This window comes from Cetorhinus maximus, chromosome 2 (assembly GCF_964194155.1).
Source record: "Cetorhinus maximus chromosome 2, sCetMax3.hap1.1, whole genome shotgun sequence".
NCBI classification, from domain to species: domain Eukaryota; kingdom Metazoa; phylum Chordata; class Chondrichthyes; order Lamniformes; family Cetorhinidae; genus Cetorhinus; species Cetorhinus maximus.
In genome coordinates, this window is record NC_135880.1 from 163824473 (window position 1) to 163850214 (window position 25742).

Consider the following 25742-nt stretch of genomic DNA (forward strand, 5'->3'; position numbering starts at 1 on the left):
ACCCTCGAGGACCGGGACCGTCACGGTACCCAGCACCGTACGCGAGGTGTGAGTAAGTTACGGGACTTGGTCAGGTCCTTCGACTTGGTGGACGTCTGGCGAAATCTCCATCCCGATTCCAGCGTTTTCACCTTTGTGTTACCTGGAGTCGGAGCGTCCAGACTCGACCGTCTTTACGTTTCCAAGGCGTACGTGTCCTGCGTTCCGGCGGCTTCCGTGCAGCAGGTGCCGTGCACGGACCACCGTCTGGTGTGGGCGGAGCTCGCTCCGTTTTGCGCTCGGACGGGGTCCGCGCACTGGCACTTTAACAACCTGTTGCTGGAGGACGAGCGGTTCCTGGACTCGTTTCGTCGTTTCTGGGCCGGCTGGAGAAGGAAGCGGGGAGGCTTCCCCTCCTTGAGGCTATGGTGGGACGTGGGCAAGACTCACGTCCGAGTTTTCTGTCAAGAGTACGCGAAGGGGTCGACAAAGAGGCGGAAATCCAGGGTGGAGGAGTTGGAGAAGGAGGTGCTCGACCTGGAGGCACGTCTCGGTCGGCCCGACGCGGACCCGGCCCTGCGGTCGGTGTACGATGAGAAGAAGGGCGCGTTGCGGGACCTGCAGCTCGCCGGGTCCCGGGGCGCGTTCGTGAGGTCACGGATCCGGTTCCTCAAGGACCTGGACCGTGGCTCCCCCTTCTTCTACTCGCTGGAAAAAAGGCACGGGGTCCGTCAGCAGCTCTTTACGCTGCTGGCCGACGACGGATCCCTCGTCTCGGATCCGGAGGGCATCAGGGCCATTACCGGGAACTTTTACGCTGCCCTGTTCTCTTCGGATCCGTCCAGCGAGGATGCTTGCAGAGTTTTGTGGGAGGACCTGCCGCAGGTCGGCCCGGAGGGCGCCGGAAAGCTTGACTCCCCTATAAGTCTGGGGGAGCTGACCGGCGCCCTCGACGGTCTCTCCAGGGGAAAGTCCCCGGGACTTGACGGGCTGACCGTGGAGTTCTTCAGGGCGTTCTGGGACGTCCTGGGGGGCGACTTCGCGGGGGTCCTGGGGGAGAGTATCGCTACCGGGGAGATGCCCCTTTCGTGGCGCAGGGCCGTGATTGCCCTGTTGCCGAAGAAGGGGGATCTCCGCCTACTTAAAAACTGGCGCCCGGTCTCCCTCCTCAGCACGGACTATAAAATATTCGCCAGAGCCATGTCTTCTCGGCTCGGCACCGTGCTGGACCGCATGATCCACCCTGACCAGTCCTACACCGTCCCGGACCGCTCGATCTACGACAACGTCCATCTGGTCCGGGACATAATCCACCATTCCCAGAGGGCTGGTCTGTCGAGCGCCTTCCTGTCCCTTGATCAGGAGAAGGCGTTCGACAGGGTGGATCACGAATATTTACTCGGGACTCTGCGAGCATTCGGTTTCGGGACGCACTTTGTCGCCCGGATCCGACTTCTGTACACCGCCGCGGAGTGTCTAGTGAAGGTTAACGGGTCCCTGACGGCGCCCCTTCGCTTTGGGAGAGGGGTACGTCAGGGCTGCCCCCTGTCCGGCCAGTTGTATTCTATTTGCGTGGAGCCTTTCCTGCGCCTCTTGCGGAGGAGGTTGTCGGGATTGGTTCTGCGCGGGCCGGGCATCGGGGTGGTCCTTTCGGCATACGCCGATGACGTGCTCCTAATGTTTAATGACCCGGCTGACCTGCGGAGGATGCGCGAGTGCCAGGAGGTCTACTCTGCGGCTTCTTCTGCCAGGATCAACTGGGAGAAATGTTCTGGACTCCTGGTCGGCCCGTGGCAGACGGATCCCCTACCCGAGGAGCTCAGGCCTTTCACCTGGAGCAGGACCAGCATCCTCTACCTGGGGGTCCATCTCTGCCCTGCCGAGGAATCCTGGCCGGCCAACTGGCAGGAACTGGAGACGAAAGTCACCGCTCGCCTGCGGCGCTGGACAGGACTGCTCCGAGTGCTGTCTTACCGGGGTCGAGTTCTGGTCATAAACCAGCTGATCGCCGCCATGTTGTGGTATCGGCTGGTCACTTTGACCCCTCCCCCGGACTTTGTCGCGAAAATCCAGAGAATGCTAGTCGACTTCTTCTGGGACAAAAGATTGCACTGGGTCGCCGCTGAGGTTCTGAGTCTCCCGCTTAGGGAGGGCGGTCAGGCGCTGGTGTGCCTACGCACGCAGGTGGCGACTTTCCGTCTTCAGACCCTGCAGCGATACCTTTACGTCGAGCCTCCTCCGAGATGGTGTGCCCTGGCGACGTATTTCTTCCGCCAGGTGCACGGCCTGAATTACGACGTGCAGCTCCTGTTTGTAGATCAGAGGGGCCTCGGCTCCTTCCAGGTGTTGCCCGTCTTTTACCAGGACCTGATCAAAGTCTGGAACGTGGTCGCCACGCGACGCAGCTCTCCCCCGTCAGGAGTAGCGGCTATCGTCAGAGAGCCGCTGCTCAGGAATCCGCCCCTCCGTCCCTTTCAGTGGCTGGCGGAGAGGAGGGCTGTGGCTGCCGGGGTGACCAGGGTCGGGGACGTGCTGGGTGGCGGAGGACTGGGCTGGATGCTCCCGCAGGAGTTGGCGCGTCGCGCGTCAGTGAGTGTCCAGGTCGCAGCCGATGCCATCCAAGACCTAAAAACGGTCGTGCTCGGACCCGAAGTCATTTTAGGTCTGGAGGTGGCTCAGGTGCGCGGTGATCTTCCGGCTGAACGTTCCCCTGTTCGGACGGAATTCCACATTGGCCCCAAGCCCCGAACCCTCCCTCGGGTGCCGGTGCCCCGCAATAATATGAGCCGCCTCGGGGACATGCCCTCCGTGCCATTTGGCACGGCGCGGAGGGGTTTTCTGTACGGACTGCTGCTGCACACCTTCCATTTTCTCGCCCTGGTCCGCCGCCCGGACACGCCCTGGCGTGCCTTGTTGCCGTCCGGCGGCGGAGGCCCCCGATGGGAGGCCCTCTACGGAGGTGTTCTCCCTCTTTCTATCGGGGACCTGGGTTGGAGGGTGTTGCATGCAGCAGTCCCCTATAATCGTAAAATGTGTAGGTTCACGGACTCCCAAGACACCTGCTCTTTTTGCGGTCTTGTGGAGTCCGTGGACCACGCGTATATAGGGTGTCTTAGGCTGCACTCCCTTTTTAGTTATTTAAAAAATCTTTTGTTACTGTTTTGGTTGCACTTCAGTCCCACGCTCCTGATCTACGGGCACCCGGTGCGGAAGGGGGTCGGGAAGGAGGAGGACCTCCTCGTGAACCTGCTCCTGGGCCTGGCCAAGTTGGCCATCAACAGGTCCAGGCAGCGGGCGATCGACGGGGGAGTCCCGCCCGATTGTTTGTCCCTCTTCCGCGGCTACGTTCGCGGCCGGATGTCCCTGGAAAGGGAGCACGCGGTGTCTGCCGGCACCATCGAGGCCTTCCGTGCTCGGTGGGCACCGCGGGGTCTGGGGTGTTTTGTTGACCCCTTTAATCACATCTTAGTTTGATGTTTGTAAGGTTCCTTTAAAGTTTTTCCTTGATTTTACAGCTGACCTGACTTAGGGGCTGTGCTTGTTTTCTCCCTTGTTCCTTTTTGCTCATTTAGTTTATTGTTTTGACTCAAAAGAGTTACATCTTAACGATCTCGTTGAGCTTGTTGTTGCTCAGTTTGGAGCTGGAGCCAGAGGAGAGAGGAGGTGTTCCTGCTGCTGCTGTTCCTGCTGCTGCTGCTGCTGTTCCTGCTGCTGCTGTTCCTGCTGCTGCTGCTGCTGTTCCTGCTCCTGCTGCTGCTGCTGCTGTTCCTGCTGCTGCTGCTGCTGTTCCTGCTGCTGCTGCTGCTGTTCCTGCTGCTGTTCCTGCTGCTGCTGCTGCTGTTCCTGCTGCTGCTGCTGCTGTTCCTGCTGCTGTTCCTGCTGCTGTTCCTGCTGCTGCTGCTGCTGTTCCTGCTGCTGCTGCTGCTGCTGCTGCTGTTCCTGCTGCTGCTGCTGCTGTTCCTGCTGCTGCTGCTGCTGTTCCTGCTGCTGCTGCTGCTGTTCCTGCTGCTGCTGCTGCTGTTCCTGCTGCTGTTCCTGCTGCTGCTGCTGTTCCTGCTGCTGCTGCTGCTGCTGTTCCTGCTGCTGCTGCTGTTCCTGCTGCTGCTGTTCCTGCTGCTGCTGCTGCTGTTCCTGCTGCTGCTGCTGTTGCTGTTCCTGCTGCTGCTGCTGCTGTTCCTGCTGCTGCTGCTGCTGTTCCTGCTGCTGCTGCTGCTGTTCCTGCTGCTGCTGCTGCTGTTCCTGCTGCTGCTGCTGCTGTTCCTGCTGCTGCTGCTGCTGTTCCTGCTGCTGCTGCTGCTGTTCCTGGGGGGCCAGAGAGGAGGAAGAAGAAGAGAACAACTTTCTTTTGTTTGTTTGCTGCAGGACAGGAAGGCCAGGAGGCCTGACTTTGGGATTCACAACATCCTAGGTGGGTGTTTGGACTTTGGTTTTTTGTCTTCAGGTGGGGGCTATAGAGAACTGTGTACTGTGGGGGGAGGATAGAAGACCATCCGGAGGGCTTGGGGAAGGAAGAGGGAGGGAGGGTGTGTGTGTGTGTGGTTATAAACCATCTTTGCTGCCACCCCCCACCCACCCCCCCCCCAACACAACCCGGCCTTTTTCCGGTGGCCTCTATTACCGAAGCCATCACCTCCCCCTACCAGAAGGCCAACAAGCCCCCACCCACCATCCATCTTTTTCAGACCAGGAGACACCCACCTAGAGTTTTCCCCCCTTTTCCCTCCTGTGCCTCCCTGTCCTCTGCCTCTCTCCCTCCTCTCCTCTCCTGCATTAAAGGGGGGAGGTTATTCCAACCTCTCTCCCCCTTTTCCCCCCCAGGAAGGAGCTTTATTTATTAAAAAAAATATATATATATATTTAATTAAAAAAAACCATCAGTAAAATGGCCAATCCTTCCCAGGGTGGGTGTGGCTCGGGCCCAAAGGCCACTTTGCCATCACCTGTGGCCGGGCCCTCGAGGGCTAACGTGGAGGTGGTGTTGTCACCGGTGCCAGGGCCTTCTAAAAAGACCTATGCGGGGGTGGCTGCTTCTGCAGCTCCTGCTGCTCCCGCGGCCCTGTCACCGTTCCGCCTCCTAACGAGGGCCCTAGGGGTAAAGAGCTACGCTCACCCTGAAATGACTATAGAGGCCTGCGTCAAGGCTATGGCTGGGGTCGTCGGCCCCTCGGCCATAGTCGCGGCCTCTAAAATGTATGGGAAGGCCATATTTTTCTTGAGGTCTGAGCGGGCGGTGCACCTCGCCCTACAAAAGGGGCTCACTGTGGGCGGGACCTTTCTGGCGGTGGACCCTCTTGAGGCCACCGCCCAGAGGCTTTTGATTTCCAACGTCCCGCCCTTCCTCCCAAATGAGCTCCTCCTCCCCCACCTTTGTAAACTGGGGGAGGTCAGGTCGGGGGTGGCGCCGATCCCGCTCGGCCTCAAGGACGCGGCCCTCCGCCACGTGTACTCTTTCCGGCGCCAGGTATTTGTCCGCTTGGCCCGGGAGGAATGCCTGGAGGGGGCCCTTTCAATAAATTATGAGGGGACCGCCTACCGGGTCTTCTGGACCGCGGAGGGCATGCGGTGCCATGCTTGCAAGGAGGCGGGGCACGTCCGAAAGAACTGCCCCGTCCTCAAGGCCGCCAGCACCACTCAAGCGGCCGCGGCTGGCACCGCCCCTCCTCCCCCCGCCACTAATCCATCTACCTCTCCGCAAGGGGAGGCGTCGCCGGCAGTCACTGCCATCTCGGTTGCCGGTGAGGCGGGGGGAGAGCCCCCGCGTCATAAGAAGGCGCGGAGGAAGACCCGTAACCTGGGGGTGGTCCCCGAGACTCCCCAAACCCCCAAGGATCCCCAGACCCCTGTAGACACCGGCTCGGGGGAAGAAGTATCATCCGGCCCCTGCGTCGTCTCCGCGCGTGATCCCGGGCCCGTAGGTACCGAGGCGCCGTGTGCTGGGCCCGGCGTCGTCCCTGCGCGGGTCCCCGGGGCTAGCGGGGGCGAGACTCGTGTCCCCGAGCCGGGGGAAAAGGAATACCCCAAACCCCAGAGGGCGGGGCGTCCGGGTAGGCTGGACAAGGCGGAGGAGGCCCCAGAGATGGAGGTCTCCCTAGCCCCCAGCCTCCCTCGGAAGAGACGCCACCCCTCCGAGAAGGAAGAGGAGGGGGAGGGCGACGCCCAATCTGAAGAGGTTGGGTGTGTCCCCTCCCCTGATGATGAGGTGGTGGTGTCTCCGCCGCCCATTAAGACCTCAACCTGCCCTCTGGGGGAATCACATACCCCTCCCCCCACCAACCTGCTGCAGTCCCCTGAACAGGGCCCCTCGGGGGTCTCTGAGGGCACCTCCCTTGTGGGGGTGCCCAATTTAGAACAACTCGATACCCCCGAGGTATCCTCTGGCCCGTCGGGGGACTGCGATGTTAATATTGTAGAAAATTTAAAAATTTTAACTGGGTCATTGGGTGGTGGTGGCGAGGAAGGCCTTCCCGCTCCCTCCCAGAACCTAGCACCGGGCGTCATTGTTTTAAATCAGGAGCTCGTCTCGAGCTCCCCGGACGACCCGGTGCCGGGAGGAGAGCGGGCGTCCGTAGCGCCGCCACCCTCTGGCCCCGACTTATTAGAGGAGACCAGAGAGGACCACTCTGGCCTTGATCCTGGGGGTGGGATCGAGGTAGAGGTGGAGCCTACTGGCAGCTCCGGACCAGCCCCCGTACTCAATACGGGGGAGGGGTTGGAAGCTGGAGGCGACGACCCGGAGGAGGACGGAGTTTCGGTGGTGAGCACCGGGGATGACCTCGACTCGTTCTCGAGCGAGTCGATGGATACCCTGGTGCCCTCCACTGACTCTCCCCTCATCCCCCCACGGGAACTCCAGGACTTTCTAGCGAGTCATCGCGGTCGCCGAAATAGAGTCCAGTTGGCCTTGGCCCGGTGGCATTCTTTTCCGCTGGTGTTCTGGTCCACTCGCGAGGCCCTCAAGGCTCCCGAGTTGGACAGGAACGCCCGGCGGAGGGTCCAAACGTTTCTCGCTGGGCTCCTGAGGGAGGGGAAGGATTAAAAAGTCCTCTCCTTCTTTTAAACAAGGTGACGGTGTATATACTCTTTGACAATGAAGACAACTATAGCCAGCCTCAACATCCGTGGCAGCAGGGACGCACAGCGCAGGTTCCGGAACTTCTCGGTCCTCAGGGACGGGAAGTATGCGGTGTGCTTCCTGCAAGAAACCCATACCGTTCCGGGAGACGAAGCTACGTGGCTCCTGGAGTGGCGAGGGGGGGTCTGCATGAGTCACCTAGCCTCCAATTCAGGCGGGGTGGCTATCTTGTTGGCCCCGCATTTTCAGCCCGAGATCTTGGGGGTCAAGGAGCCGGTGCCAGGCCGGTTGCTGCACCTGACTGTGCGCCTGGGGGGCGCGGTGCTTCACTTTGTGAATGTGTACGCTCCCCTGGGCTTGCAGCAGCAAGCGAGCTTCTTCGAAGAAGTGTCCACTCATCTGGGCTCCATCGACGCGGGCGAGTGCATCGTCCTCGGGGGGGATTTTAATTGCACTCTCGAGGACCGGGACCGTCACGGTACCCAGCACCGTACGCGAGGTGTGAGTAAGTTACGGGACTTGGTCAGGTCCTTCGACTTGGTGGACGTCTGGCGAAATCTCCATCCCGATTCCAGCGTTTTCACCTTTGTGTTACCTGGAGTCGGAGCGTCCAGACTCGACCGTCTTTACGTTTCCAAGGCGTACGTGTCCTGCGTTCCGGCGGCTTCCGTGCGGCAGGTGCCGTGCACGGACCACCGTCTGGTGTGGGCGGAGCTCGCTCCGTTTTGCGCTCGGACGGGGTCCGCGCACTGGCACTTTAACAACCTGTTGCTGGAGGACGAGCGGTTCCTGGACTCGTTTCGTCGTTTCTGGGCCGGCTGGAGAAGGAAGCGGGGAGGCTTCCCCTCCTTGAGGCTATGGTGGGACGTGGGCAAGACTCACGTCCGAGTTTTCTGTCAAGAGTACGCGAAGGGGTCGACAAAGAGGCGGAAATCCAGGGTGGAGGAGTTGGAGAAGGAGGTGCTCGACCTGGAGGCACGTCTCGGTCGGCCCGACGCGGACCCGGCCCTGCGGTCGGTGTACGATGAGAAGAAGGGCGCGTTGCGGGACCTGCAGCTCGCCGGGTCCCGGGGCGCGTTCGTGAGGTCACGGATCCGGTTCCTCAAGGACCTGGACCGTGGCTCCCCCTTCTTCTACTCGCTGGAAAAAAGGCACGGGGTCCGTCAGCAGCTCTTTACGCTGCTGGCCGACGACGGATCCCTCGTCTCGGATCCGGAGGGCATCAGGGCCATTACCGGGAACTTTTACACTGCCCTGTTCTCTTCGGATCCGTCCAGCGAGGATGCTTGCAGAGTTTTGTGGGAGGACCTGCCGCAGGTCGGCCCGGAGGGCGCCGGAAAGCTTGACTCCCCTATAAGTCTGGGGGAGCTGACCGGCGCCCTCGACGGTCTCTCCAGGGGAAAGTCCCCGGGACTTGACGGGCTGACCGTGGAGTTCTTCAGGGCGTTCTGGGACGTCCTGGGGGGGCGACTTCGCGGGGGTCCTGGGGGAGAGTATCGCTACCGGGGAGATGCCCCTTTCGTGGCGCAGGGCCGTGATTGCCCTGTTGCCGAAGAAGGGGGATCTCCGCCTACTTAAAAACTGGCGCCCGGTCTCCCTCCTCAGCACGGACTATAAAATATTCGCCAGAGCCATGTCTTCTCGGCTCGGCACCGTGCTGGACCGCATGATCCACCCTGACCAGTCCTACACCGTCCCGGACCGCTCGATCTACGACAACGTCCATCTGGTCCGGGACATAATCCACCATTCCCAGAGGGCTGGTCTGTCGAGCGCCTTCCTGTCCCTTGATCAGGAGAAGGCGTTCGACAGGGTGGATCACGAATATTTACTCGGGACTCTGCGAGCATTTGGTTTCGGGACGCACTTTGTCGCCCGGATCCGACTTCTGTACACCGCCGCGGAGTGTCTAGTGAAGGTTAACGGGTCCCTGACGGCGCCCCTTCGCTTTGGGAGAGGGGTACGTCAGGGCTGCCCCCTGTCCGGCCAGTTGTATTCTATTTGCGTGGAGCCTTTCCTGCGCCTCTTGCGGAGGAGGTTGTCGGGATTGGTTCTGCGCGGGCCGGGCATCGGGGTGGTCCTTTCGGCATACGCCGATGACGTGCTCCTAATGTTTAATGACCCGGCTGACCTGCGGAGGATGCGCGAGTGCCAGGAGGTCTACTCTGCGGCTTCTTCTGCCAGGATCAACTGGGAGAAATGTTCTGGACTCCTGGTCGGCCCGTGGCAGACGGATCCCCTACCCGAGGAGCTCAGGCCTTTCACCTGGAGCAGGACCAGCATCCTCTACCTGGGGGTCCATCTCTGCCCTGCCGAGGAATCCTGGCCGGCCAACTGGCAGGAACTGGAGACGAAAGTCACCGCTCGCCTGCGGCGCTGGACAGGACTGCTCCGAGTGCTGTCTTACCGGGGTCGAGTTCTGGTCATAAACCAGCTGATCGCCGCCATGTTGTGGTATCGGCTGGTCACTTTGACCCCTCCCCCGGACTTTGTCGCGAAAATCCAGAGAATGCTAGTCGACTTCTTCTGGGACAAAAGATTGCACTGGGTCGCCGCTGAGGTTCTGAGTCTCCCGCTTAGGGAGGGCGGTCAGGCGCTGGTGTGCCTACGCACGCAGGTGGCGACTTTCCGTCTTCAGACCCTGCAGCGATACCTTTACGTCGAGCCTCCTCCGAGATGGTGTGCCCTGGCGACGTATTTCTTCCGCCAGGTGCACGGCCTGAATTACGACGTGCAGCTCCTGTTTGTAGATCAGAGGGGCCTCGGCTCCTTCCAGGTGTTGCCCGTCTTTTACCAGGACCTGATCAAAGTCTGGAACGTGGTCGCCACGCGACGCAGCTCTCCCCCGTCAGGAGTAGCGGCTATCGTCAGAGAGCCGCTGCTCAGGAATCCGCCCCTCCGTCCCTTTCAGTGGCTGGCGGAGAGGAGGGCTGTGGCTGCCGGGGTGACCAGGGTCGGGGACGTGCTGGGTGGCGGAGGACTGGGCTGGATGCTCCCGCAGGAGTTGGCGCGTCGCGCGTCAGTGAGTGTCCAGGTCGCAGCCGATGCCATCCAAGACCTAAAAACGGTCGTGCTCGGACCCGAAGTCATTTTAGGTCTGGAGGTGGCTCAGGTGCGCGGTGATCTTCCGGCTGAACGTTCCCCTGTTCGGACGGAATTCCACATTGGCCCCAAGCCCCGAACCCTCCCTCGGGTGCCGGTGCCCCGCAATAATATGAGCCGCCTCGGGGACATGCCCTCCGTGCCATTTGGCACGGCGCGGAGGGGTTTTCTGTACGGACTGCTGCTGCACACCTTCCATTTTCTCGCCCTGGTCCGCCGCCCGGACACGCCCTGGCGTGCCTTGTTGCCGTCCGGCGGCGGAGGCCCCCGATGGGAGGCCCTCTACGGAGGTGTTCTCCCTCTTTCTATCGGGGACCTGGGTTGGAGGGTGTTGCATGCAGCAGTCCCCTATAATCGTAAAATGTGTAGGTTCACGGACTCCCAAGACACCTGCCCTTTTTGCGGTCTTGTGGAGTCCGTGGACCACGTGTATATAGGGTGTCTTAGGCTGCACTCCCTTTTTAGTTATTTAAAAAATCTTTTGTTACTGTTTTGGTTGCACTTCAGTCCCACGCTCCTGATCTACGGGCACCCGGTGCGGAAGGGGGTCGGGAAGGAGGAGGACCTCCTCGTGAACCTGCTCCTGGGCCTGGCCAAGTTGGCCATCAACAGGTCCAGGCAGCGGGCGATCGACGGGGGAGTCCCGCCCGATTGTTTGTCCCTCTTCCGCGGCTACGTTCGCGGCCGGATGTCCCTGGAAAGGGAGCACGCGGTGTCTGCCGGCACCATCGAGGCCTTCCGTGCTCGGTGGGCACCGCGGGGTCTGGGGTGTTTTGTTGACCCCTTTAATCACATCTTAGTTTGATGTTTGTAAGGTTCCTTTAAAGTTTTTCCTTGATTTTACAGCTGACCTGACTTAGGGGCTGTGCTTGTTTTCTCCCTTGTTCCTTTTTTGCTCATTTAGTTTATTGTTTTGACTCAAAAGAGTCACATCTTAACGATCTCGTTGAGCTTGTTGTTGCTCAGTTTGGAGCTGGAGCCAGAGGAGAGAGGAGGTGTTCCTGCTGCTGCTGTTCCTGCTGCTGCTGTTCCTGCTGCTGCTGTTCCTGCTGCTGCTGCTGCTGTTCCTGCTCCTGCTGCTGCTGCTGCTGTTCCTGCTGCTGCTGCTGCTGTTCCTGCTGCTGCTGCTGCTGTTCCTGCTGCTGCTGCTGCTGTTCCTGCTGCTGCTGCTGCTGTTCCTGCTGCTGCTGCTGCTGTTCCTGCTGTTCCTGCTGCTGCTGTTCCTGCTGCTGCTGCTGCTGTTCCTGCTGCTGCTGCTGCTGTTCCTGCTGCTGCTGCTGCTGTTCCTGCTGCTGCTGCTGCTGTTCCTGCTGCTGCTGCTGTTCCTGGGGGGCCAGAGAGGAGAGAGAGGAGGAAGAAGAAAACAACTTTCTTTTGTTTGGTTGCTGCAGGACAGGAAGGCCAGGAGGCCTGACTTTGGGATTCACAACATCCTAGGTGGGTGTTTAGACTTTGTGTTTGTCTTCAGGTGGGGGCTATAGAGAACTGTGTACTGTGGGGGGAGGATAGAAGACCATCCGGAGGGCTTGGGGAAGGAAGAGGGAGGGAGGGTGTGTGTGTGTGTGGTTATAAACCATCTTTGCTGCCACCCCCCACCCCACCCCCCCAACACAACCCAGCCTTTTTCCGGTGGCCTATATTGGCTGAAGCCATCACCTCCCCCTCCCAGAAGGCCAACAAGCCCCCACCCACCATCCATCTTTTTCAGACCAGGAGACACCCACCTAGAGTTTTTCCCCCCTTTTCCCTCCTGTGCCTCCCTGTCCTCTGCCTCTCTCCCTCCTCTCCTCTCCTGCATTAAAGAGGGGGAGGTTATTCCAACCTCTCTCCCCCTTTTCCCCCCCAGGAAGGAGCTTTATTTATTAAAAAAAAAATATATATATTTAATTAAAAAAAACCATCAGTAAAATGGCCAATACTTCCCAGGGTGGGTGTGGCTCTGGCCCAAAGGCCACTTCGCCATCACCTGTGGCCGGGCCCTCGAGGGCTAACGTGGAGGTGGTGTTGTCACCGGTGCCAGGGCCTTCTAAAAAGACCTATGCGGGGGTGGCTGCTTCTGCAGCTCCTGCTGCTCCCGCAGCCCTGTCACCGTTCCGCCTCCTAACGAGGGCCCTGGGGGTAAAGAGCTACGCTCACCCTGAAATGACTATAGAGGCCTGCGTAAAGGCTATGGCTGGGGTCGTCGGCCCCTCGGCCATAGTCGCGGCCTCTAAAATGTATGGGAAGGCCATATTTTTCTTGAGGTCTGAGCGGGCGGTGCACCTCGCCCTACAAAAGGGGCTCACTGTGGGCGGGACCTTTCTGGCGGTGGACCCTCTCGAGGCCACCGCCCAGAGGCTTATAATTTCCAACGTCCCGCCCTTTCTCCCAAGTGAGCTCCTCCTCCCCCACCTTTGTAAACTGGGGGAGGTCAGGTCAGGGGTGGCGCCGATCCCGCTCGGCCTCAAGGACGCGGCCCTCCGCCACGTGTACTCTTTCCGGCGCCAGGTGTTTGTCCGCTTGGCCAGGGAGGAGTGCCTGGAGGGGGCCCTTTCTATAAATTATGAGGGGACCGCCTACCGGGTCTTCTGGACCGCGGAGGGCATGCGGTGCCATGCTTGCAAGGAGGCGGGGCACGTCCGAAAGAACTGCCCCGTCCTCAAGGCCGCTAGCACCGCTCAAGCGGCCGCGGCTGGCACCGCCCCTCCTCCCCCCGCCACTACTCCATCTACCTCTCCGCAAGGGGAGGCGTCGCCGGCAGTCACTGCCATCTCGGTTGCCGGTGAGGCGGGGGGAGAGCCCCCGCGTCATAAGAAGGCGCGGAGGAAGACCCGTAACCTGGGGGTGGTCCCCGAGACTCCCCAACCCCCCAAGGATCCCCAGACCCCTGTAGACACCGGCTCGGGGGAAGTAGTACCATCCGGCCCCTGCGTCGTCTCCGCGTGTGCTCCCGGGCCCGTAAGTGCCGGGGCGCCGTGTGCTGGGCCCGGCGTCGTCCCTGCACGGGTCCCCGGGGCTAGCGGGGGCGAGACTCGTGTCCCCGAGCCGGGGGAAAAAGAATGCCCCGAACCCCAGAGGGCGGGGCGTCCGGGTAGGCTGGACAAGGCGGAGGAGGCCCCAGAGATGGAGGTCTCCCTAGCCCCCAGCCTCCCTCGGAAGAGACGCCACCCCTCCGAGAAGGAAGAGGAGGGGGAGGGCGACGCCCAATCTGAAGAGGTTGGGTGTGTCCCCTCCCCTGATGATGAGGTGGTGGTGTCTCCGCCACTTATTAAGACCTCAACCTGCCCTCTGGGGGAATCACATACCCCTACCCCCACCAACCTGCTGCAGTCCCCTGAACAGGGCCCCTCGGGGGTCTCTGAGGGCACCTCCCTTGTGGGGGTGCCCAATTTAGAACAACTCGATACCCCCGAGGTATCCTCTGGCCCGTCGGGGGACTGCGAGTTTAATATTTCAAAAAATTTAAAAATTTTAACTGGGTCATTGGGTGGTGGTGGCGAGGAAGGCCTTCCCGCTCCCTCCCAGAACCTAGCACCGGGCGTCATTGTTTTAGGTCAGGAGCTCGTCTGGAGCTCCCCGGACGACCCGGTGCCGGGAGGAGAGCGGGCGTCCGTAGCGCCGCCACCCTCTGGCCCCGACTTATTAGAGGAGACCAGAGAGGACCACTCTGGCCTTGATCCTGGGGGTGGGATCGAGGTAGAGGTGGAGCCTACTGGCAGCTCCGGACCAGCCCCCGTACTCAATACGGGGGAGGGGTTGGAAGCTGGAGGCGACGACCCGGAGGAGGACGGAGTTTCGGTGGTGAGCACCGGGGATGACCTCGACTCGTTCTCGAGCGAGTCGATGGATACCCTGGTGCCCTCCACCGACTCTCCCCTCATCCCCCCACGGGAACTCCAGGACTTTCTAGCGAGTCATCGCGGTCGCCGAAATAGAGTCCAGTTGGCCTTGGCCCGGTGGCATTCTTTTCCGCTGGTGTTCTGGTCCACTCGCGAGGCCCTCAAGGCTCCCGAGTTGGACAGGAACGCCCGGCGGAGGGTCCAAACGTTTCTCGCTGGGCTCCTGAGGGAGGGGAAGGATTAAAAAGTCCTCTCCTTCTTTTAAACAAGGTGACGGTGTATATACTCTTTGACAATGAAGACAACTATAGCCAGCCTCAACATCCGTGGCAGCAGGGACGCACAGCGCAGGTTCCGGAACTTCTCGGTCCTCAGGGACGGGAAGTATGCGGTGTGCTTCCTGCAAGAAACCCATACCGTTCCGGGAGACGAAGCTACGTGGCTCCTGGAGTGGCGAGGGGGGGTCTGCATGAGTCACCTAGCCTCCAATTCAGGCGGGGTGGCTATCTTGTTGGCCCCGCATTTTCAGCCCGAGATCTTGGGGGTCAAGGAGCCGGTGCCAGGCCGGTTGCTGCACCTGACTGTGCGCCTGGGGGGCGCGGTGCTTCACTTTGTGAATGTGTACGCTCCCCTGGGCTTGCAGCAGCAAGCGAGCTTCTTCGAAGAAGTGTCCACTCATCTGGGCTCCATCGACGCGGGCGAGTGCATCGTCCTCGGGGGGGATTTTAATTGCACCCTCGAGGACCGGGACCGTCACGGTACCCAGCACCGTACGCGAGGTGTGAGTAAGTTACGGGACTTGGTCAGGTCCTTCGACTTGGTGGACGTCTGGCGAAATCTCCATCCCGATTCCAGCGTTTTCACCTTTGTGTTACCTGGAGTCGGAGCGTCCAGACTCGACCGTCTTTACGTTTCCAAGGCGTACGTGTCCTGCGTTCCGGCGGCTTCCGTGCAGCAGGTGCCGTGCACGGACCACCGTCTGGTGTGGGCGGAGCTCGCTCCGTTTTGCGCTCGGACGGGGTCCGCGCATTGGCACTTTAACAACCTGTTGCTGGAGGACGAGCGGTTCCTGGACTCGTTTCGTCGTTTTTGGGCCGGCTGGAGAAGGAAGCGGGGAGGCTTCCCCTCCTTGAGGCTATGGTGGGACGTGGGCAAGACTCACGTCCGAGTTTTCTGTCAAGAGTACGCGAAGGGGTCGACAAAGAGGCGGAAATCCAGGGTGGAGGAGTTGGAGAAGGAGGTGCTCGACCTGGAGGCACGTCTCGGTCGGCCCGACGCGGACCCGGCCCTGCGGTCGGTGTACGATGAGAAGAAGGGCGCGTTGCGGGACCTGCAGCTCGCCGGGTCCCGGGGCGCGTTCGTGAGGTCACGGATCCGGTTCCTCAAGGACCTGGACCGTGGCTCCCCCTTCTTCTACTCGCTGGAAAAAAGGCACGGGGTCCGTCAGCAGCTCTTTACGCTGCTGGCCGACGACGGATCCCTCGTCTCGGATCCGGAGGGCATCAGGGCCATTACCGGGAACTTTTACACTGCCCTGTTCTCTTCGGATCCGTCCAGCGAGGATGCTTGCAGAGTTTTGTGGGAGGACCTGCCGCAGGTCGGCCCGGAGGGCGCCGGAAAGCTTGACTCCCCTATAAGTCTGGGGGAGCTGACCGGCGCCCTCGACGGTCTCTCCAGGGGAAAGTCCCCGGGACTTGACGGGCTGACCGTGGAGTTCTTCAGGGCGTTCTGGGACGTCCTGGGGGGCGACTTCGCGGGGGTCCTGGGGGAGAGTATCGCTACCGGGGAGATGCCCCTTTCGTGGCGCAGGGCCGTGATTGCCCTGTTGCCGAAGAAGGGGGATCTCCGCCTACTTAAAAACTGGCGCCCGGTCTCCCTCCTCAGCACGGACTATAAAATATTCGCCAGAGCCATGTCTTGTCGGCTCGGCACCGTGCTGGACCGCATGATCCACCCTGACCAGTCCTACACCGTCCCGGACCGCTCGATCTACGACAACGTCCATCTGGTCCGGGACATAATCCACCATTCCCAGAGGGCTGGTCTGTCGAGCGCCTTCCTGTCCCTTGATCAGGAGAAGGCGTTCGACAGGGTGGATCACGAATATTTACTCGGGACTCTGCGAGCATTCGGTTTCGGGACGCACTTTGTCGCCCGGATCCGACTTCTGTACACCGCCACGGAGTGTCTAGTGAAGGTTAACGGGTCCCTGACGGCGCCCCTTCGCTTTGGGAGAGGGGTACGTCAGGGCTGCCCCCTGTCCGGCCAGTTGTATTCTATTTGCGTGGAGCCTTTCCTGCGCCTCTTGCGGAGGAGGTTGTCGGGATTGGTTCTGCGCGGGCCGGGCATCGGGGTGGTCCTTTCGGCATACGCCGATGACGTGCTCCTAATGTTTAATGACCCGGCTGACCTGCGGAGGATGCGCGAGTGCCAGGAGGTCTACTCTGCGGCTTCTTCTGCCAGGATCAACTGGGAGAAATGTTCTGGACTCCTGGTCGGCCCGTGGCAGACGGATCCCCTACCCGAGGAGCTCAGGCCTTTCACCTGGAGCAGGACCAGCATCCTCTACCTGGGGGTCCATCTCTGCCCTGCCGAGGAATCCTGGCCGGCCAACTGGCAGGAACTGGAGACGAAAGTCACCGCTCGCCTGCGGCGCTGGACAGGACTGCTCCGAGTGCTGTCTTACCGGGGTCGAGTTCTGGTCATAAACCAGCTGATCGCCGCCATGTTGTGGTATCGGCTGGTCACTTTGACCCCTCCCCCGGACTTTGTCGCGAAAATCCAGAGAACGCTAGTCGACTTCTTCTGGGACAAAAGATTGCACTGGGTCGCCGCTGAGGTTCTGAGTCTCCCGCTTAGGGAGGGCGGTCAGGCGCTGGTGTGCCTACGCACGCAGGTGGCGACTTTCCGTCTTCAGACCCTGCAGCGATACCTTTACGTCGAGCCTCCTCCGAGATGGTGTGCCCTGGCGACGTATTTCTTCCGCCAGGTGCACGGCCTGAATTACGACGTGCAGCTCCTGTTTGTAGATCAGAGGGGCCTCGGCTCCTTCCAGGTGTTGCCCGTCTTTTACCAGGACCTGATCAAAGTCTGGAACGTGGTCGCCACGCGACGCAGCTCTCCCCCGTCAGGAGTAGCGGCTATCGTCAGAGAGCCGCTGCTCAGGAATCCGCCCCTCCGTCCCTTTCAGTGGCTGGCGGAGAGGAGGGCTGTGGCTGCCGGGGTGACCAGGGTCGGGGACGTGCTGGGTGGCGGAGGACTGGGCTGGATGCTCCCGCAGGAGTTGGCGCGTCGCGCGTCAGTGAGTGTCCAGGTCGCAGCCGATGCCATCCAAGACCTAAAAACGGTCGTGCTCGGACCCGAAGTCATTTTAGGTCTGGAGGTGGCTCAGGTGCGCGGTGATCTTCCGGCTGAACGTTCCCCTGTTCGGACGGAATTCCACATTGGCCCCAAGCCCCGAACCCTCCCTCGGGTGCCGGTGCCCCGCAATAATATGAGCCGCCTCGGGGACATGCCCTCCGTGCCATTTGGCACGGCGCGGAGGGGTTTTCTGTACGGACTGCTGCTGCACACCTTCCATTTTCTCGCCCTGGTCCGCCGCCCGGACACGCCCTGGCGTGCCTTGTTGCCGTCCGGCGGCGGAGGCCCCCGATGGGAGGCCCTCTACGGAGGTGTTCTCCCTCTTTCTATCGGGGACCTGGGTTGGAGGGTGTTGCATGCAGCAGTCCCCTATAATCGTAAAATGTGTAGGTTCACGGACTCCCAAGACACCTGCCCTTTTTGCGGTCTTGTGGAGTCCGTGGACCACGTGTATATAGGGTGTCTTAGGCTGCACTCCCTTTTTAGTTATTTAAAAAACCTTTTGTTACTCTTTTGGTTGCACTTCAGTCCCACGCTCCTGATCTACGGGCACCCGGTGCGGAAGGGGGTCGGGAAGGAGGAGGACCTCCTCGTGAACCTGCTCCTGGGCCTGGCCAAGTTGGCCATCAACAGGTCCAGGCAGCGGGCGATCGACGGGGGAGTCCCGCCCGATTGTTTGTCCCTCTTCCGCGGCTACGTTCGCGGCCGGGTGTCCCTGGAAAGGGAGCACGCGGTGTCTGCCGGCACCATCGAGGCCTTCCGTGCTCGGTGGGCACCGCGGGGTCTGGGGTGTTTTGTTGACCCCTTTAATCACATCTTAGTTTGATGTTTGTAAGGTTCCTTTAAAGTTTTTCCTTGATTTTACAGCTGACCTGAATTAGGGGCTGTGCTTGTTTTCTCCCTTGTTCCTTTTTGCTCATTTAGTTTATTGTTTTGACTCAAAAGAGTTACATCTTAACGATCTCGTTGAGCTTGTTGTTGCTCAGTTTGGAGCTGGAGCCAGAGGAGAGAGGAGGTGTTCCTGCTGCTGCTGTTCCTGCTGCTGCTGCTGCTGTTCCTGCTGCTGCTGCTGCTGCTGCTGTTCCTGCTGCTGCTGTTCCTGCTCCTGCTGCTGCTGCTGCTGTTCCTGCTGCTGCTGTTCCTGCTGCTGCTGCTGCTGTTCCTGCTGCTGCTGCTGCTGTTCCTGCTGCTGCTGCTGCTGTTCCTGCTGCTGCTGCTGCTGTTCCTGCTGCTGCTGTTCCTGCTGCTGCTGTTCCTGCTGCTGCTGTTCCTGCTGCTGCTGTTCCTGCTGCTGCTGTTCCTGCTGCTGCTGTTCCTGCTGCTGCTGTTCCTGCTGCTGCTGTTCCTGCTGCTGCTGTTCCTGCTGCTGCTGTTCCTGCTGCTGCTGTTCCTGCTGCTGCTGCTGCTGTTCCTGCTGCTGCTGCTGCTGTTCCTGCTGCTGCTGCTGCTGTTCCTGCTGCTGCTGCTGCTGTTCCTGCTGCTGCTGTTCCTGCTGCTGCTGCTGCTGCTGTTCCTGCTGCTGCTGCTGTTCCTGCTGTTCCTGCTGCTGCTGTTCCTGCTGCTGCTGCTGCTGTTCCTGCTGCTGCTGCTGCTGCTGCTGCTGTTCCTGCTGCTGCTGCTGCTGTTCCTGCTGCTGCTGCTGCTGTTCCTGCTGCTGCTGTTCCTGCTGCTGCTGTTCCTGCTGCTGCTGTTCCTGCTGCTGCTGTTCCTGCTGCTGCTGTTCCTGCTGCTGCTGTTCCTGCTGCTGCTGTTCCTGCTGCTGCTGCTGTTCCTGCTGCTGCTGCTGTTCCTGCTGCTGCTGCTGCTGTTCCTGCTGCTGCTGTTCCTGCTGCTGCTGTTCCTGCTGCTGCTGCTGTTCCTGCTGCTGCTGCTGTTCCTGCTGCTGCTGTTCCTGCTGCTGCTGTTCCTGCTGCTGCTGCTGTTCCTGCTGCTGCTGCTGTTCCTGCTGCTGCTGCTGTTCCTGCTGCTGCTGCTGTTCCTGCTGCTGCTGCTGTTCCTGCTGCTGCTGCTGTTCCTGCTGCTGCTGCTGCTGTTCCTGCTGCTGCTGCTGCTGTTCCTGCTGCTGCTGCTGCTGTTCCTGCTGCTGCTGCTGTTCGTGCTGCTGTTCCTGCTGCTGCTGCTGTTCCTGCTGCTGCTGCTGTTCCTGCTGCTGCTGCTGCTGTTCCTGCTGCTGCTGCTGCTGTTCCTGCTGCTGCTGCTGTTCCTGCTGCTGCTGCTGCTGTTCCTGCTGCTGCTGCTGTTCCTGCTGCTGCTGCTGTTCGTGCTGCTGTTCCTGCTGCTGCTGCTGTTCCTGCTGCTGCTGCTGCTGTTCCTGCTGCTGCTGCTGCTGTTCCTGCTGCTGCTGCTGCTGTTCCTGCTGCTGTTCCTGCTGCTGCTGCTGCTGTTCCTGCTGCTGCTGCTGCTGTTCCTGCTGCTGCTGCTGCTGTTCCTGCTGCTGCTGCTGCTGTTCCTGCTGCTGCTGCTGCTGTTCCTGCTGCTGCTGCTGCTGTTCCTGCTGCTGCTGCTGCTGTTCCTGCTGCTGCTGCTGCTGTTCCTGCTGCTGCTGCTGCTGTTCCTGCTGCTGCTGCTGCTGTTCCTGCTGCTGCTGCTGCTGTTCCTGCTGCTGCTGCTGCTGTTCCTGCTGCTGCTGCTGCTGTTCCTGCTGCTGCTGCTGCTGTTCCTGCTGCTGCTGCTGCTGTTCCTGCTGCTGCTGCTGCTGTTCCTGCTGCTGCTGTTCCTGCTGCTGCTGCTGCTGTTCCTGCTGCTGCTGCTGCTGTTCCTGCTGCTGCTGCTGTTCCTGCTGCTGTTCCTGCTGCTGCTGCTGCTGTTCCTGCTGCTGCTGCTGCTGTTCCTGCTGCTGCTGCTGCTGTTCCTGCTGCTGCTGCTGCTGTTCCTGCTGCTGCTGCTGCTGTTCCTGCTGCTGCTGCTGCTGTTCCTGCTGCTGCTGCTGCTGTTCCTGCTGCTGCTGCTGCTGTTCCTGCTGCTGCTGCTGCTGTTCCTGCTGCTGCTGCTGTTCCTGGGGGGCCAGAGAGGAGAGAGAGGAAGAAGAAGAAAACAACTTTCTTTTGTTTGGTTGCTGCAGGACAGGAAGGCCAGGAGGCCTGACTTTGGGATTCACAACATCCTAGGTGGGTGTTTAGACTTTGTGTTTTGTTATCAGGTGGGGGCTATAAAGAACTGTGTACTGTAGGGGGAGGATAGAAGACCATCCGGAGGGCTTGGGGAAAGAGGAGGGAGGGTGTGTGTGTGTGTGGTTATAAACCATCTTTGCTGCCACCCCCCACCGCCCCCCCCAACACAACCCGGCCTTTTTCCGGTGGCCTATATTACCAAAGCCATCACCTCCCCCTACCAGAAGGCCAACAAGCCCCCACCCACCATCCATCTTTTTTTCTTCAGACCAAGAGACACCCACCTGGAGTTTTCCCCCCTTTCCCTCCTGTGCCTCCCTGTCCTCTGCCTCTCTCCCTCCTCTCCTCTCCTGCATTAAAGGGGGGGAGGTTATTCCAACCTCTCTCCCCCTTTTCCCCCCCAGGAAGGAGCTTTATTTATTAAAAAAATATATATATATTTAATTAAAAAAAAAAAACCATCAGTAAAATGGCCAATACTTCCCAGGGTGGGTGTGGCTCGGGCCCAAAGGCCACTTCGCCATTACCTGTGGCCGGGCCCTCGAAGGCTAGCGTGGAGGCGGTGTTGTCACCGGTGGCAGGGCCTTCTAAAAAGACCTATGCGGGGGTGGCTGCTTCTGCAGCTCCTGCTGCCCCCGCAGCCCTGTCACCGTTCCGCCTCCTAACGAGGGCCCTAGGGGTAAAGAGCTACGCTCACCCTGAAATGACTATAGAGGCCTGCGTAAAGGCTATGGCTGGGGTCGTCGGCCCCTCGGCCATAGTCGCGGCCTCTAAAATGTATGGGAAGGCCATATTTTTCTTGAGGTCTGAGCGGGCGGTGCACCTCGCCCTACAAAAGGGGCTCACTGTGGGCGGGACCTTTCTGGCGGTGGACCCTCTCGAGGCCACCGCCCAGAGGCTTTTAATTTCCAACGTCCCGCCCTTTCTCCCAAGTGAGCTCCTCCTCCCCCACCTTTGTAAACTGGGGGAGGTCAGGTCGGGGGTGGCGCCGATCCCGCTCGGCCTCAAGGACGCGGCCCTCCGCCACGTGTACTCTTTCCGGCGCCAGGTATTTGTCCGCTTGGCCCGGGAGGAGTGCCTGGAGGGGGCCCTTTCTATAGATTATGAGGGGACCGCCTACCGGGTCTTCTGGACCGCGGAGGGCATGCGGTGCCATGCTTGCAAGGAGGTGGGGCACGTCCGAAAGAACTGCCCCGTCCTCAAGGCCGCTAGCACCGCTCAAGCGGCCGCGGCTGGCACCGCCCCTCCTCCCCCCGCCACTACTCCATCTACCTCTCCGCAAGGGGAGGCGTCGCCGGCAGTCACTGCCATCTCGGTTGCCGGTGAGGCGGGGGGAGAGCCCCCGCGTCATAAGAAGGCGCGGAGGAAGACCCGTAACCTGGGGGTGGTCCCCGAGACTCCCCAACCCCCCAAGGATCCCCAGACCCCTGTAGACACCGGCTCGGGGGAAGTAATACCATCCGGCCCCTGCGTCGTCTCCGCGTGTGCTCCCGGGCCCGTAAGTGCCGAGGCGCCGTGTGCTGGGCCCGGCGTCGTCCCTGCACGGGTCCCCGGTGCTAGCGGGGGCGAGACTCGTGTCCCCGAGCCGGGTGAAAAAGAATACCCCGAACCCCAGAGGGCGGGGCGTCCGGGTAGGCTGGACAAGGCGGAGGAGGCCCCAGAGATGGAGGTCTCCCTAGCCCCCAGCCTCCCTCGGAAGAGACGCCACCCCTCCGAGAAGGAAGAGGAGGGGGAGGGCGACGCCCAATCTGAAGAGGTTGGGTGTGTCCCCTCCCCTGATGATGAGGTGGTGGTGTCTCCGCCACCCATTAAGACCTCAACCTGCCCTCTGGGGGAATCACATACCCCTCCCCCCACCAACCTGCTGCAGTCCCCCGAACAGGGCCCCTCGGGGGTCTCTGAGGGCACCTCCCTTGTGGGGGTGCCCAATTTAGAACAACTCGATACCCCCGAGGTATCCTCTGGCCCGTCGGGGGACTGCGAGGTTAACAATTTAAAAATTTTAACTGGGTCATTGGGTGGTGGTGGCGAGGAAGGCCTTCCCGCTCCCTCCCAGAACCTAGCACCGGGCGTCATTGTTTTAAATCAGGAGCTCGTCTCGAGCTCCCCGGACGACCCGGTGCCGGGAGGAGAGCGGGCGTCCGTAGCGCCGCCACCCTCTGGCCCCGACTTATTAGAGGAGACCAGAGAGGACCACTCTGGCCTTGATCCTGGGGGTGGGATCGAGGTAGAGGTGGAGCCTACTGGCAGCTCCGGACCAGCCCCCGTACTCAATACGGGGGAGGGGTTGGAAGCTGGAGGCGACGACCCGGAGGAGGACGGGGTTTCGGTGGTGAGCACCGGGGATGACCTCGACTCGTTCTCGAGCGAGTCGATGGATACCCTGGTGCCCTCCACCGACTCTCCCCTCATCCTCCCACGGGAACTCCAGGACTTTCTAGCGAGTCATCGCGGTCGCCGAAATAGAGTCCAGTTGGCCTTGGCCCGGTGGCATTCTTTTCCGCTGGTGTTCTGGTCCACTCGCGAGGCCCTCAAGGCTCCCGAGTTGGACAGGAACGCCCGGCGGAGGGTCCAAACGTTTCTCGCTGGGCTCCTGAGGGAGGGGAAGGATTAAAAAGTCCTCTCCTTCTTTTAAACAAGGTGACGGTGTATATACTCTTTGACAATGAAGACAACTATAGCCAGCCTCAACATCCGTGGCAGCAGGGACGCACAGCGCAGGTTCCGGAACTTCTCGGTCCTCAGGGACGGGAAGTATGCGGTGTGCTTCCTGCAAGAAACCCATACCGTTCCGGGAGACGAAGCTACGTGGCTCCTGGAGTGGCGAGGGGGGGTCTGCATGAGTCACCTAGCCTCCAATTCAGGCGGGGTGGCTATCTTGTTGGCCCCGCATTTTCAGCCCGAGATCTTGGGGGTCAAGGAGCCGGTGCCAGGCCGGTTGCTGCACCTGACTGTGCGCCTGGGGGGCGCGGTGCTTCACTTTGTGAATGTGTACGCTCCCCTGGGCTTGCAGCAGCAAGCGAGCTTCTTTGAAGAAGTGTCCACTCATCTGGGCTCCATCGACGCGGGCGAGTGCATCGTCCTCGGGGGGGATTTTAATTGCACCCTCGAGGACCGGGACCGTCACGGTACCCAGCACCGTACGCGAGGTGTGAGTAAGTTACGGGACTTGGTCAGGTCCTTCGACTTGGTGGACGTCTGGCGAAATCTCCATCCCGATTCCAGCGTTTTCACCTTTGTGTTACCTGGAGTCGGAGCGTCCAGACTCGACCGTCTTTACGTTTCCAAGGCGTACGTGTCCTGCGTTCCGGCGGCTTCCGTGCAGCAGGTGCCGTGCACGGACCACCGTCTGGTGTGGGCGGAGCTCGCTCCGTTTTGCGCTCGGACGGGGTCCGCGCATTGGCACTTTAACAACCTGTTGCTGGAGGACGAGCGGTTCCTGGACTCGTTTCGTCGTTTTTGGGCCGGCTGGAGAAGGAAGCGGGGAGGCTTCCCCTCCTTGAGGCTATGGTGGGACGTGGGCAAGACTCACGTCCGAGTTTTCTGTCAAGAGTACGCGAAGGGGTCGACAAAGAGGCGGAAATCCAGGGTGGAGGAGTTGGAGAAGGAGGTGCTCGACCTGGAGGCACGTCTCGGTCGGCCCGACGCGGACCCGGCCCTGCGGTCGGTGTACGATGAGAAGAAGGGCGCGTTGCGGGACCTGCAGCTCGCCGGGTCCCGGGGCGCGTTCGTGAGGTCACGGATCCGGTTCCTCAAGGACCTGGACCGTGGCTCCCCCTTCTTCTACTCGCTGGAAAAAAGGCACGGGGTCCGTCAGCAGCTCTTTACGCTGCTGGCCGACGACGGATCCCTCGTCTCGGATCCGGAGGGCATCAGGGCCATTACCGGGAACTTTTACACTGCCCTGTTCTCTTCGGATCCGTCCAGCGAGGATGCTTGCAGAGTTTTGTGGGAGGACCTGCCGCAGGTCGGCCCGGAGGGCGCCGGAAAGCTTGACTCCCCTATAAGTCTGGGGGAGCTGACCGGCGCCCTCGACGGTCTCTCCAGGGGAAAGTCCCCGGGACTTGACGGGCTGACCGTGGAGTTCTTCAGGGCGTTCTGGGACGTCCTGGGGGGCGACTTCGCGGGGGTCCTGGGGGAGAGTATCGCTACCGGGGAGATGCCCCTTTCGTGGCGCAGGGCCGTGATTGCCCTGTTGCCGAAGAAGGGGGATCTCCGCCTACTTAAAAACTGGCGCCCGGTCTCCCTCCTCAGCACGGACTATAAAATATTCGCCAGAGCCATGTCTTCTCGGCTCGGCACCGTGCTGGACCGCATGATCCACCCTGACCAGTCCTACACCGTCCCGGACCGCTCGATCTACGACAACGTCCATCTGGTCCGGGACATAATCCACCATTCCCAGAGGGCTGGTCTGTCGAGCGCCTTCCTGTCCCTTGATCAGGAGAAGGCGTTCGACAGGGTGGATCACGAATATTTACTCGGGACTCTGCGAGCATTCGGTTTCGGGACGCACTTTGTCGCCCGGATCCGACTTCTGTACACCGCCGCGGAGTGTCTAGTGAAGGTTAACGGGTCCCTGACGGCGCCCCTTCGCTTTGGGAGAGGGGTACGTCAGGGCTGCCCCCTGTCCGGCCAGTTGTATTCTATTTGCGTGGAGCCTTTCCTGCGCCTCTTGCGGAGGAGGTTGTCGGGATTGGTTCTGCGCGGGCCGGGCATCGGGGTGGTCCTTTCGGCATACGCCGATGACGTGCTCCTAATGTTTAATGACCCGGCTGACCTGCGGAGGATGCGCGAGTGCCAGGAGGTCTACTCTGCGGCTTCTTCTGCCAGGATCAACTGGGAGAAATGTTCTGGACTCCTGGTCGGCCCGTGGCAGACGGATCCCCTACCCGAGGAGCTCAGGCCTTTCACCTGGAGCAGGACCAGCATCCTCTACCTGGGGGTCCATCTCTGCCCTGCCGAGGAATCCTGGCCGGCCAACTGGCAGGAACTGGAGACGAAAGTCACCGCTCGCCTGCGGCGCTGGACAGGACTGCTCCGAGTGCTGTCTTACCGGGGTCGAGTTCTGGTCATAAACCAGCTGATCGCCGCCATGTTGTGGTATCGGCTGGTCACTTTGACCCCTCCCCCGGACTTTGTCGCGAAAATCCAGAGAATGCTAGTCGACTTCTTCTGGGACAAAAGATTGCACTGGGTCGCCGCTGAGGTTCTGAGTCTCCCGCTTAGGGAGGGCGGTCAGGCGCTGGTGTGCCTACGCACGCAGGTGGCGACTTTCCGTCTTCAGACCCTGCAGCGATA